General features: G+C 38.2%; 1 pseudogene; it reads right to left on the bottom strand.

The window, feature by feature from the left end:
* Window positions 1-7411: 7411 nt before the first annotated feature.
* The window catches only part of LOC119886099, a 40041-nt pseudogene continuing 35311 nt past the window's right edge, over window positions 7412-12141 (bottom strand).

The raw sequence follows: 12141 nt of genomic DNA, 5'->3' as shown, positions 1-12141 counted from the left end.
AATCAGGAAAGAATGGCAGAGACCAGCGTGGAGGTGGTGCGTGGTGCTTAAGAAACCTTTCATCAAGCTACCACTAGCCTGTGGTGTCTGCTCCTCCTGTGGCCAGTTGATGTTGAGCTTAGCCATGGCTCTAGTCACCACCTCCAGCAGCACGTCATAGTCGGGCGCGGCCAGATGCTGTACCTCAGTACCCACACGGAAAGGGCTTCGCAACGGGCGCAGGCAGCCCCCTCGAGAGCTGCCCGGGCGTGCTCCATCCCCAAACATGAGACACACATCTCCGTGATGTACCGAGGGCAAGAAAAAAAACACACCTTCTGTACATCTGATTGCCGGACATGCTGGTAGACTACTTCTTCAGGTAAGACATACTGCTTGTAGGACTGGAGCTTTCTTCAAACAACATACTGCTGCATACTGCTGCCTGCTGAATAGAAAAAAGCTAATGATGAGTGTGTACAGGTGTGCTTTATACTCCTCCGGTTATTCCGTCACACCTTACCGTTCTAGCAACAAGCCAATAGGATTGGAGTGATTTCATTCACGTTGAGACCTGCTTCACCTAGAGGCGTTCCCATAGTGTCGTAACCGACGCAGTTCGAGTTCCCTCGAATGCGAACTACTTGCACAATAGAAAAGCTTGAAATGCAATGTAATTATAGAAGAAACAGATCTGCCTTGTCCAACAAAAGTAACTTAGACTAAAAAAACAAGCAACTGATTACTGCATTATATTCCATAATATTTTTATATTCTGATTTGTCACCGGCCACATACATAAAGACATTTCCACCATAAATTGGTGCAGAAAATGTCTCTAGAATGCAGGAAATTAAGAGTTTAATACTCAAAATCTTCTAGGGGGAGGACCCCCAGACCCCCCAGTCAAATACCCTAATTTAATGATGTTTGGTCACACCACTAATATGAAGCCTTAAATGTCCCCACCACTTTTCAACACAAAGTGATTGTGTCTTGTGTAGCTGCGTCTGCATGGTCCTAAACCATTATTTAAGTTGAGCTTATTATCAATGGTTTTTATTCGAATTTGTTTCATTAATAGGCTATAGACTAAATATAATTACAAAGGTCCGTAGCTCAGAGGCTGGTCCTGTTTATATACGCGTACATTTGCAGGGCGGCCTTGGTGGTGTACACTGGACTGTTGTGGAGGGCCGGTTTGGATCAAAGTCCACGGCCATTTTCTACTCCCAGTCCATCCCTTCTCACAAATGCTTTTCAACAATTTATAATTTAAAACTGAACCCACAAATGCCTGTTTGAAAGCTGTCAGTGTTAGGAAGATATTCACAAATGTGGTGAATTTAGTTGTCACTAACTATTACATAAATTCACAGATTTATTCATTTTTTGTGGAATTTGTTTGTGTATTTGCAGATCTGATTTATATTTCTAGATTATACATTTACACATGGATCACTCATCTGTTCACACAAATAATATTGAAACAAAATGATCTCCATTCCCCTGGTTTATTCATGTACATTGTAAGAGCCATTTATGTTTATTGTTGGCATGATATTTTATTTTGTTTGAATATATTTATATTAGCATTTGGGACTGGTCTACTAAAGGTAAAGCAAGGAAAGATTGTCATTACATACATATTCTCAAGTACTGTACAAAGGTACAGTTTTGAAGTGTGTGTACTTCACTTGAGTATTTCCATTTCATGCTACTTTATATTTTGACTTCCTAACATTTAAAGGCTAGTATTGTAGGCCCCACTTGTTACTCTATTATATTTATTTGGCAGTTTCATGTTACTTTTCAGTACTTTTATGTTTTGGTTTCAAAAAAAAATTCATTATCTGCCTCTAAAATAAAACACAAAATCTCCTTCTTATCAAGTCATGTGTGTAATCCAGTCATTAATGTTTTCTTCTCTGGAGTAAGAATATAAAATATACTTCCAATGCAGTTGGGAGAATTTTCTAAAACTATTACTTTTTCTAAAGTCCTCAGCAGCGACCTGCCTCCTTCTTTCTCGTTTTAAGCTGCAGACTCTCCTTTTCAGACCATTTTTTAACAAAAAGTTAAAATTGGTTAACTGTAGTATTCTTACTGCACCGACAGATTGGACAATTATGAATCAATTCACAAATGTCAAAAATCGATTATCTAGAGCAGCGATTCCCAAAGTGTGGTGTGTGCACCCCTGGGGTTGCTGAGCTGCCTCTAGGGGGTGCGCGACAGGAAAAGTGTAATGGTGCTGTAGTAGTGTTATAACTACAATTATTTTTTGTGGAATTTTTCATGAAATAAAAACCTGAATTGAAAACTTTCCTTTGTAAATTGAATTTAAGTTCATTAAAAACATTATTAATAGTTAGCAACTCACACACCTCTTTCACTGCTCTCTCTCAACCTGAGCCACCGCGCTATACTTAATAATAATCCTCATATGGATCCTCTTTTTGTCCATGTTTATGAGGCTATAACAGGGTCCAATTTGTACTGTGGATTTAACCATCACAGTATGAATAAAGGTTTTACTGTCACTGTTACTTTTTAAAGTAATAAATATATAACGTTACATCGTGACGCAGAGCTGCAGTGAAAAGAAGACAGACAGCGTGTTTAAGCGCAGTGAGTGTGGAAGGGGAGAGTGTCACTGATTAAACACCATAGCTGCAGTGTTGGGCAGTAAAGCGTCAGTATCGCCTTGCTGTAATGCTATTACTTTTCCCAGTAACTAGTAGTGTAACTAATTACTTTTCTAAAACAGTAATATTATTACAGTTACTACGCTGCGTTACTGTGACCATCCGTGACGTGAATCTATGACTGAAGCTGAGGAAACGAGGAAGAGAGTCGTTATTTCCACAGCTGTATACTGCCATTATTGTGTCACAGTCTAAGATGCAATGAACATTGTCGTCTATTGTAGACTCTGTGCGACAAGCAAAAAGCTTTCAACCGCGAATAATTCTACATTTAATTTATTGAAGCAGCGCAGCAATGTCAAACTTACAGAAAGAAACTTCGGCCGCTACTTTCACTGATGCTTGCACTCGTTAGGAGAGAGTGGCGTTAACATAATATTTTATTAAAAAATAATGAATACTGCTCTTATACACTTGTACAGAAAAACAGCTGTTCAAAAGTCACGATTTACTTGCTTACTTTTTTTTTATTTCAGCCGGTGCAAAACACACTCCTTGCTGCTGTTATGAATATGATGTAGGTCAGAGTGTGTCCATTAATTAAAGTATGTCTGTTGTTTTAAACTGCTGGAAAAGTGAAGGGAGTTAGTGCTAGTTAACATCTCCTCTTCAGACTGCGGTCTGGAAGCTGAGCAGGACGTTTTTTGGCTGCTTGTTCAAGTTTACGTCACGATAAGAGAAATCAGAACAAATATATACATGTACATCATCTGAATCACTAATAATGACACTAAAAAGAGTTAGTACTTTTATATTATTGGTCGCTGATTCATTTCATGTCAAAAGAAAAAAAGATTCCACACACACACACACACAAAGTGTTGAGTTCACTCTAACGTTTCTTTCCTCTACAATCCACAGGGAGAAAACTGATTAAATAATAACTAATAAAAATGTTGGATTAACACTCACCCAGCCTCAGCCTTCAGTTTTCCTCCTTCTGCTGACCCAAAATGGAGTCTGAACTGACAGAAATCTTTCAGCTTCAGGTTCCTACTTGTTCTCAGTGCTGCTCCTCCCCATTTACAGGAAACCAGGTATGTTTATCTGTGTGTGTACGCGTGGGTGTGTGCGTGCGTCCATGTGTTAACATGATGTGTTTATGAGCTCCCTGTATAACAAAGGATTATCCATCCATACAAAATTCAAAACTGCTCTCAAAACTCATCTTAATAATGTACAACACTGACTCTAATTTGACTGTTGATATTTAAAATTTTATTTACCTATTGTTTTTATGCTGTTTTTATGATGCTGTACTATTACTGCTTGTCATATTTTATAATGTAAGGCGACCTTGAGTGCCATGAAAGGTGCCATCAAATAAAATGTATTATATTATTATTTATTATTATAAAGTTTTGAATGAATGTGTGCAGGATATCGCTGTCTCTTTGAAATGACAGGATGTGGATTACAGTGCATGTTTTCATACAAAGAGGAATGTGTGAGCGAGATAACTAATATTGTTCTTTTTGTGTTTTTAATGTTTTTGTGTTTAAGTTTTATGACACAGTGTTTCAATTATATGGATGCAGCACCATGTGTTTACTTGCTCTCCTTTTGTTTTGTCTCTTCATGTAATTTAAGTAGTGTCTTGTGGGCACCTTTTAGCTTATAACACTTAATTTACACTTCAATTATAAGTTGTATATTCATTCAAATACCAATATCCATATATCTATAAACTGTCATAACTTCACTTCTCTTTATGGGCCTAAAATTCAGCAGAGATCGGTATCATCAGTGACTTATTCTGGCAGCCTGAATGTCAATCTGAAAATAAAGGTGGTTTCTGCTTCCAGCACATTCTGCTTTATTTTCTGACTCCAATAATAAGAGAAGAATCAGATTCAGGATTTGATCAGAACCAGAATCAACAAGCAGAATCAGAGCTGGAGTCAGAACTGATCAGATCTTACCCAACTTTAATTTGGAGCTTCTTCTGGGAAATAAATAGTGGTGGAGGAAGTATTCAGATCAATCACTTAAGTACAAATATCACAAATACTCTGTGTTTAAAATAGGAATCTGTAAAGTAACTAGTAACTATGGCTGTTAAATAAATGTAGTGCAGTAAAAAGTACAATATTTCCTACTTTAAGTATAAAGCAGCATAAAATTGCATGTACTTGGGTAAAGTACAAGTACCTCAAACTACCAGCTGAAGACAAATCTGCTCTCCATCTGTTGTTAAATCACATATCAGACATCCTTCCATGTTCTCTGCAGTGTGTGGCTTGTTGTTGCTGCATCAACATCTACAGCTTACTGAAGGACAAACAACTGTTGCAACACCTGAATCTTCCTCAGTCAGACAGAAAACTCTATCAGTAAGTGTAACTATCAGTCTGTGTAGAAGTTAGACTGTGGAGATTTACATCACATGACCAGTACAAGTTAGATGAGCTGTTAATATCAGGATGAGTGAAGTTTCTCCAGTCTGACCCAGAATATTAGCAGATTATACAATTATATAAATAAACTAAAGTCTACAGAAACATAATCTCACACTAAAAGAAGATCATTGAGATAAACCTCAGGGAGGAAATGAAAGCAGTCACACCAGCATACATACAAATACATGATTAGTACTAATAAAGAAGGAAGAGAAAAGCTCCACAAGCTCAGTTTGAAAGTCTTTCTTTAAACAGCAGCGCCACCTACTGTCCAAAACATCACATTACAACCACAATCACTGTTTCCTTCACTGACACACAAAGTATTATCAGGGTAAGTGGTAATGTTTGTCTTTTAATAGTACCCATAGTAACAGCAGCTTACTGCAGTACTAGTAGTAGCAGTGATAATTAATATTTTCTGTTTACTTATTGTGGAGCTCCTTTTCTTAGCTTTAACCTGGTTGATGGTGGAAGAAGTACTTGGATCTTTTACTTAAATGTAGTAACATTGCAGCGTAAACATACTCTGGTACAAGTAAAAATTCTCATGTAGTGCAATAAAAAGTACATTACTTCCAGCGTAGTGGAGTAAATGTACAATGTAGCATAACATGGAAGTAAAGTACAAGTACCTGCTAAATGGAGGGGCTGTTGGGGCTGCAGCTTGTGAGAAAGATCTCAAGACACGACTCAGGGCTGAAAAGGCTTTGTCCAAAATCTATACATCTATTTTATTATGCAGCTGCTTATTTCAGTAAGTACTACATTACTGTATTATTATTCTGAATGGTGTGTGAATGTGTTGCAGCAGCTGCTCATATGTAGTTAATCTGGACTATTTTGTACACTGCTGGGTATTTTGACGTATATAAACACATCACATTTTATAAAATGATATGATTTGTATTTAAAATCATAATCTGCAAAGTGATCAATAACTACAGCTGTAAAATATATACAGTGTAATAAAAAGCACAACATGTGCCTCTGAAATGTAGAGCAGCAGTGGATTCAAAGTGTAAAGCACCAAAAAATGGTTCCTCAAACTTGTACTTGAGTAAACAGACTTCGAGCAGGCAAACATGTAACCAACCATCACTGCTGAGTAAATCAGCTCCAATATAATAAAGAAGAGCTCATGTTGTTTTCATTCACACACAAAGAAAGAAAGATGGGAACATTCAGAGAAATAATTTCATCTGAACTGTTTTGCTCTTCAGCCTTTGTTTCTCTGCTTACACCAATGGGCAAGTTTAAATTAAAATAAAATAAAGTCTTCATCAGTCAGAGGAGGAAGAAGGACGGGGAAGAGGAGAAACTGTTTTACTCTTCAGACATCACATTTAAGCTTCTCTGGATCCTCTTCTCAACGGTCTGTGGCACTTTCATACAGGAATGATGCAGGAAGTAACGCTCACTGAACCTGCAGCTTCCTTTTACCTCTCCTGAGTCCTAAAGTCTTTGGTGTTTCCCCTTACAGTACCTTAGCTTGAGCCCGACCTGAACCCCTACCCATAATTTGTTACAACGCCCAACCTAACCCGTATCCCCAGGTACTACAGAGCAGACTGGGAAGAAGATTTAATTCAACTGGTCAAGACTCACATACTACACATAAATAAACATGACTTGAATTTGACCGGATTTGATTTAATTGTGTGTCAACTTTTGGTTTTCTTGAAAATAATTGAACGTTCTCTTCCAAGTTCCAATGTGAACTTAATTAGCCAACAGTTTTAGACCTATTTTAGACCTCATCCAAACTGCAAGCTGCGGTGAAAACAAACCTGCATTAAACTGGATCAGGTCTCAGCACAGTGCTTCCTTTTGTGAGTCAAAATAAAATATGTAACACTCCGCAAGGAAATCAAAACTTTATTTATTTAACATCCTCAAACTGATCCAGTGATTTGCATTCTGTATTGTTTCTGTTTCAAAGAACTCTTCTTTCTCCATCAGAACACTTACCACAGATAATTATCACCAGACTTTGCAGTTCTTTAGTTCAGTTTTCTGCAACAACACAATCTGTTGGGATATACTAGTAAAACATTTAAAAAAGTAAACAGATATATCATCCTGCACTAATAACAATGATACTTAAGGTTCAGGTTGAGGAGGTGGCTGAGTGTGGAGCAGAAGGAGTGGAGGAGTCTCAGTGTGTCTGCAGAGACTGTGTAGAAGGACAGAGCAGCAGCAGAGCAGTCCAGATCCACTGATGATACTCTGTCACATCCAGAGGAACACACAGGGATGATGGTGGACTTGACTTTGTGTCTGACAGTGGAGCTGATCTCAGAGCAGTTCAGACTGCAGCACTGTTGGGATTCCTCTGTCAGTCACTGCTGGATGAAGCTCTCCTCTCCACTCTACCTCCCAGTAACATGGCCCAGTCAGAGCCTCTCCACACACAAGCTGATGCTGCTGCTTCAACCTCTCTGGATCATCAGGACACAGCTGATCCTCTCTCAACACCTCCACCTTTCTGATCCCTCACACTCTGACAGAGATCACATTAGTCTGATGAGAGAAGAAGACAGAGAGCAGAAGTCATAAATCAGAGGCAGGCTTCAGTCAGACTGATCTCAGAGCTGTGACAAAGATGAAGAATAAACACTTTGAGATCAGATTTGATGGTAGGACAGAGTTAAATGTCTGTTTATTTTAATGTCCATGTGTTTTACCAGTTTGTTTAGTATGCTGTTTCATTCCCAGATGAGGACTGGCTGATCTCAGTGAAGACCCATCTGTTTCTGCCTACATCGAGTATCATGATTGGAGCAGCCCTGAGACCATACACCAATCTGAGAGATGCACTTGTGCCGGCTGTCTTGAAAAGCCGTCATACTACCATTTGGGAGAGCTTTCTTTCATTAAGGAGTTTGACACTGTGCAGACCACTGTGTGTATTCTGTATGTATGTTGTGTGCAACCTTCAGCTGCTATCATGCCCACTGACTTCCTTGTGTGTAACCTGCGGTATAGTAACTTGTGTTATCTGGAAGCTAGAGTTCTAGTACTTTTGTCACAGAGTTTTAGTGTTTCCTGAGTTGGAAGCACTATTGTTTGTGTTAAGTGACACACCAGGGGCCTGTACCACAAAACATGATTTGAGCTTATCCAGATAACGTCGTGGTTAACCCTGGGTTTTCATTAAGATGAAAGTTCACTTCTTACCTGTATAGATCGCCATGGTAACTTACACTGAACGGCTAACCCGCTTCAGAGCAGGTTATGTTCCGGATAAACGATCAAATCTATAAAAAGACTGCCAACTGACCTACTCATTTTAACAAATTTTTGTTATGTGAGGCTGAATATTATGAGCATATATTTTCGAAAGCCTGTTGAAAGTTTATTATGAATGTGTTTATTTTAGGTTAGTAGCTATCTGATATTATAAAGACTGGACATTTTTAGGGTTATGAGAAGTTCTTAAAAGTGAGTAGGAACGACCAGTTACTCACTGCCCAAGGCTTTCAATGTGGAAACAAAGAATAAGGCTGATATTTTGATACACGCCATAAGAACACATTAACTTAACGCATTCATATTATAGGCTACGCCTGTTCATTTGGCATTCACACCGTCAGCAGTATTCTGTCTTCCTGCATGTGTCAGCTGCACTCTGAAAATGTCGTATTTGTCTTTTCAGTTTGCTCTTCCTTTGTAAAATATGCCGCTCTGCTGCCAGCAGTGTTGTTATTGGTCAACTGCTGCTAACACTGCTTCTTTTATGTGAAAACATTCATGTCTGTATTGGGAAACCCTGGGTTGACTGACCGAGTTGAAAACCTGCTTCTTGTGATTGCTTATCCTGACCACGGTTGTTGGGGTCACAGAATAATGCACATGTATATATCTGCAACCTTGTTCTTCCATTCCATATTTATATATTTCTACATTTATTTATGTTGACTGTATGTTTGTCTACGTGTAGCAGCTCATCAAAACAGCAAATTCCTCGTATGTGTAAAACACTACTTGGCAATAAAGCTCCTTCTGATTCTGATTCTGATTCTGATAGTGAGCAGGGACGCAACAGCTTGTACACAACAACAGTCGTCTTCACATGAACTCAATTACATGATCGCAACAAGCTTATGGCTGATCCGGGTGGGATGGAAGGTAGCATTGAAGCATCTTGGTACAATGCATCGTGAAACTAACCAACATCTCTTCATACTTTGTTGGTACCACCGTAGTTTGAACTAACATGTTTCCAGATGTGTTCGTCTGACTTTCACAGTGGGAAACTAACAGAACTAACAAATTTTTGGCATATTATGCCTAAATATGTCAGTTGTGACCGATATTAAGTGACATTATTATGCTAACTTATTATTTAGGCTTTTCATATTTTAGTTGTATACAGGCAAAAACAAGAAAATCAACAATAATATTAATAAAGTCAACAATATAAATAATATATAATCTAATCATTTTATTTTGCCTAACTATATACATTTTTTATAGCAATGGCAACATTTTAGAAGAAAATATTAAGAACTATTAGCGATAACAAAAGATTTAGTGAAATAGGTTTAATAAATATCTTTATTTCAATACACTATTAAGAATAGCTCAGTGCAATAGGTGGCTGAACTTGTTGATGTAATCTATTGAGACAGACACAGGTTTGAATCCCATAAGTTCTCTATTTATCTTTTTTATAATGGCAACAAAAGCTCTCAGGGATTGATTCATTGCAGTACTTTTATGACTTGTAAGCTCTCGTTTTATATATGTTTGTAATGAAGACTAGAGAAGACCCATCTTCTTCATAGATATAGAAAAGTACACAATTACACATGTAGGGAATGTTAATGTCTTTTTCATGTTCTGTTTTGTCGTTTTACCTTTGGGCTAAGTAATTGTGAAAAGATGGATAATTTTTGAAAAATAACCTGCTGTGTGTAAATATAATGATCTACACTATTTAGTACTGATGCAACTCTGCCCATGTCCCGTCAAATACATTTAAACATACTTTTACAACTACATTTTCCAAAAGACTTCCCCTGAAATATGACAGCAAAATTATCACACATTCCCTTCTTACTCACGTTATTGCAAGCACCTCCGACCGCATCTTCCGCTATCTGTGACATAATCATCATGAACTAAGCTTCTAACCACAGGTCAGTAGCTGTAGTTTGAACTATTCAACTTAATGACAGTGGTTGCGAACATTTGTTGGAACTATGGTATCGGGGAACGCCTCAGTCACTTATGCTCCTCCATTCCAGGAGTTACCTAGTGAAAATCCTATAGTGACGGTGTCTGCCCCCCGACCATTTAAATAATTTAAGTCAAAGGTAAACAGAAGAGGAGCTGTGCATAAAAACCTCATAAAAATTAAAACCACAATAGTGCAAAAGAATAAGAGAATCAGATCTCTCTCCTCTAAAGGTGTGCTAGTAAATTAATTAATATAATATTTCTTTACTTTGTCTTACTGAAACCTGGCTGGGTGATGGAGAATATGTTAGCCTAAATGAATCCACCCCTCCCAGTCATATTAATACTCACATTCCTCGAGGCACAGGCCGAGGAGGTGGAGTTGCAGCTATCTTCGACTCTAGCCTACTAATCAGCTCTAAACCTAAACTAAACTATAACTAATTTGAAAGTGTTGTTCTTAGTCTTTCGCACCCAAGTTGGAAATCACTGCAACCAATTCTCTTCATTATAGTGTACCGAGCACCTGGCCTGTATTCTGAATTCTTATCTGAATTTGCAGAGTTTTTGTCAGCAAAGTTATTATTGTAGGGGATTTTAATATTCATGTAGATGTTGAGAATGACAGCTTCAGTACTGCGTTTATCTCTTTGTTAGATTCCATTGGCTTCTCTCAGAGTGTTCATGAACCGACTCACTGTTTTAACCACACCCTCGACCTTGTTTTGGTGTATGGTATTGAAATTGAACATTTAGTGGTGTTCCCACAGAATCCCTCTTTATCTGACCACTGTTTGATAACTTTTGAGTTTGTACTGCTGAACTACACGCCATTGGGCAAAAATTTCTATACAAGATGTCTGTCTGATAGTGCTATAGCTAAATTTAAGGATGCGATTCCATCAGCTCTAAATACATTATCTAGTCACAAAGTAACGGAGGACTCCTATGCTAATTTCAGTCCCTCCCAAATCGATCATCTTGTTGATAGTGCTGCAGGCTCGCTGCGAATGACACTCGACTCTGTAGCCCCTCTAAAAAAGAAAATACTAAAACAAAGACAGTTAGCTCCATGGTATAATACTGAAACTCGCAAATTAAAGCAAATATCGCGGAAACTTGAGAGGAATTGGCGTTCCACCAAAGTGGAAAATTCTCGTTTAATTTGGCAAGATAGTCTTAAAACTTATAGGAAGGCCCTCCGTAATGCCAGAGCAGCGTACTACTCGTCATTAATAGAGGAAAATAGGAACAACCCCAGGTTTCTTTTCAGCACTGTAGCCAGGCTGACAGAGAGTCACAGCTCTATTGAGCCAAGTATTCCCATAGCTCTCAGTAGTTACGACTTCATGAGCTTCTTTAATGATAAAATTCTAGCTATTAGAGACAAAATTCACCAAGACCTGCCCTCAACTGGCACCGACTTATCTCTTAACTCAGGAACCTTAGAAACAGCTGTAGAACCAGATACATGTTTAGACTGTTTTGCTTCCCTCAATCTTTACCAACTAACTTCAATAATTTCTTCATCTAAACCATCAACCTGCCTCTTAGACCCCATCCCGACTAGGCTGCTTAAAGATGTTTTACCCTTACCCAGCACTTCTATACTAGATATGATCAATCTATCTTTATCTACAGGCTATGTACCACAGTACTTTAAAGTAGCTGTAATTCAGACACGTGCAGAGGGGGATGCTATGGGTGCTTGAGCACCCGCCCTTTTGCCTTTTGATGGCCAAAGTGCCATCCTTTTTTCAATGAAATATAAGTATAGTTTATTTATTTATTTTTAAAATTGTAAAGACCCTTTTGTGAAGGCCCAATATAACTATTAATGTATGAGTAATAATTTTGTGACCTCACCTGTG

This window comes from Micropterus salmoides, unplaced genomic scaffold (assembly GCF_014851395.1).
Source record: "Micropterus salmoides isolate LMB-PRFRI ecotype aquatic unplaced genomic scaffold, ASM1485139v1 Ms_hic_scaffold_1, whole genome shotgun sequence".
NCBI lineage: Eukaryota > Metazoa > Chordata > Actinopteri > Centrarchiformes > Centrarchidae > Micropterus > Micropterus salmoides.
Note: the sequence above shows the minus strand (reverse complement) of the source record. Positions and strands in the feature narration are given on the sequence as shown.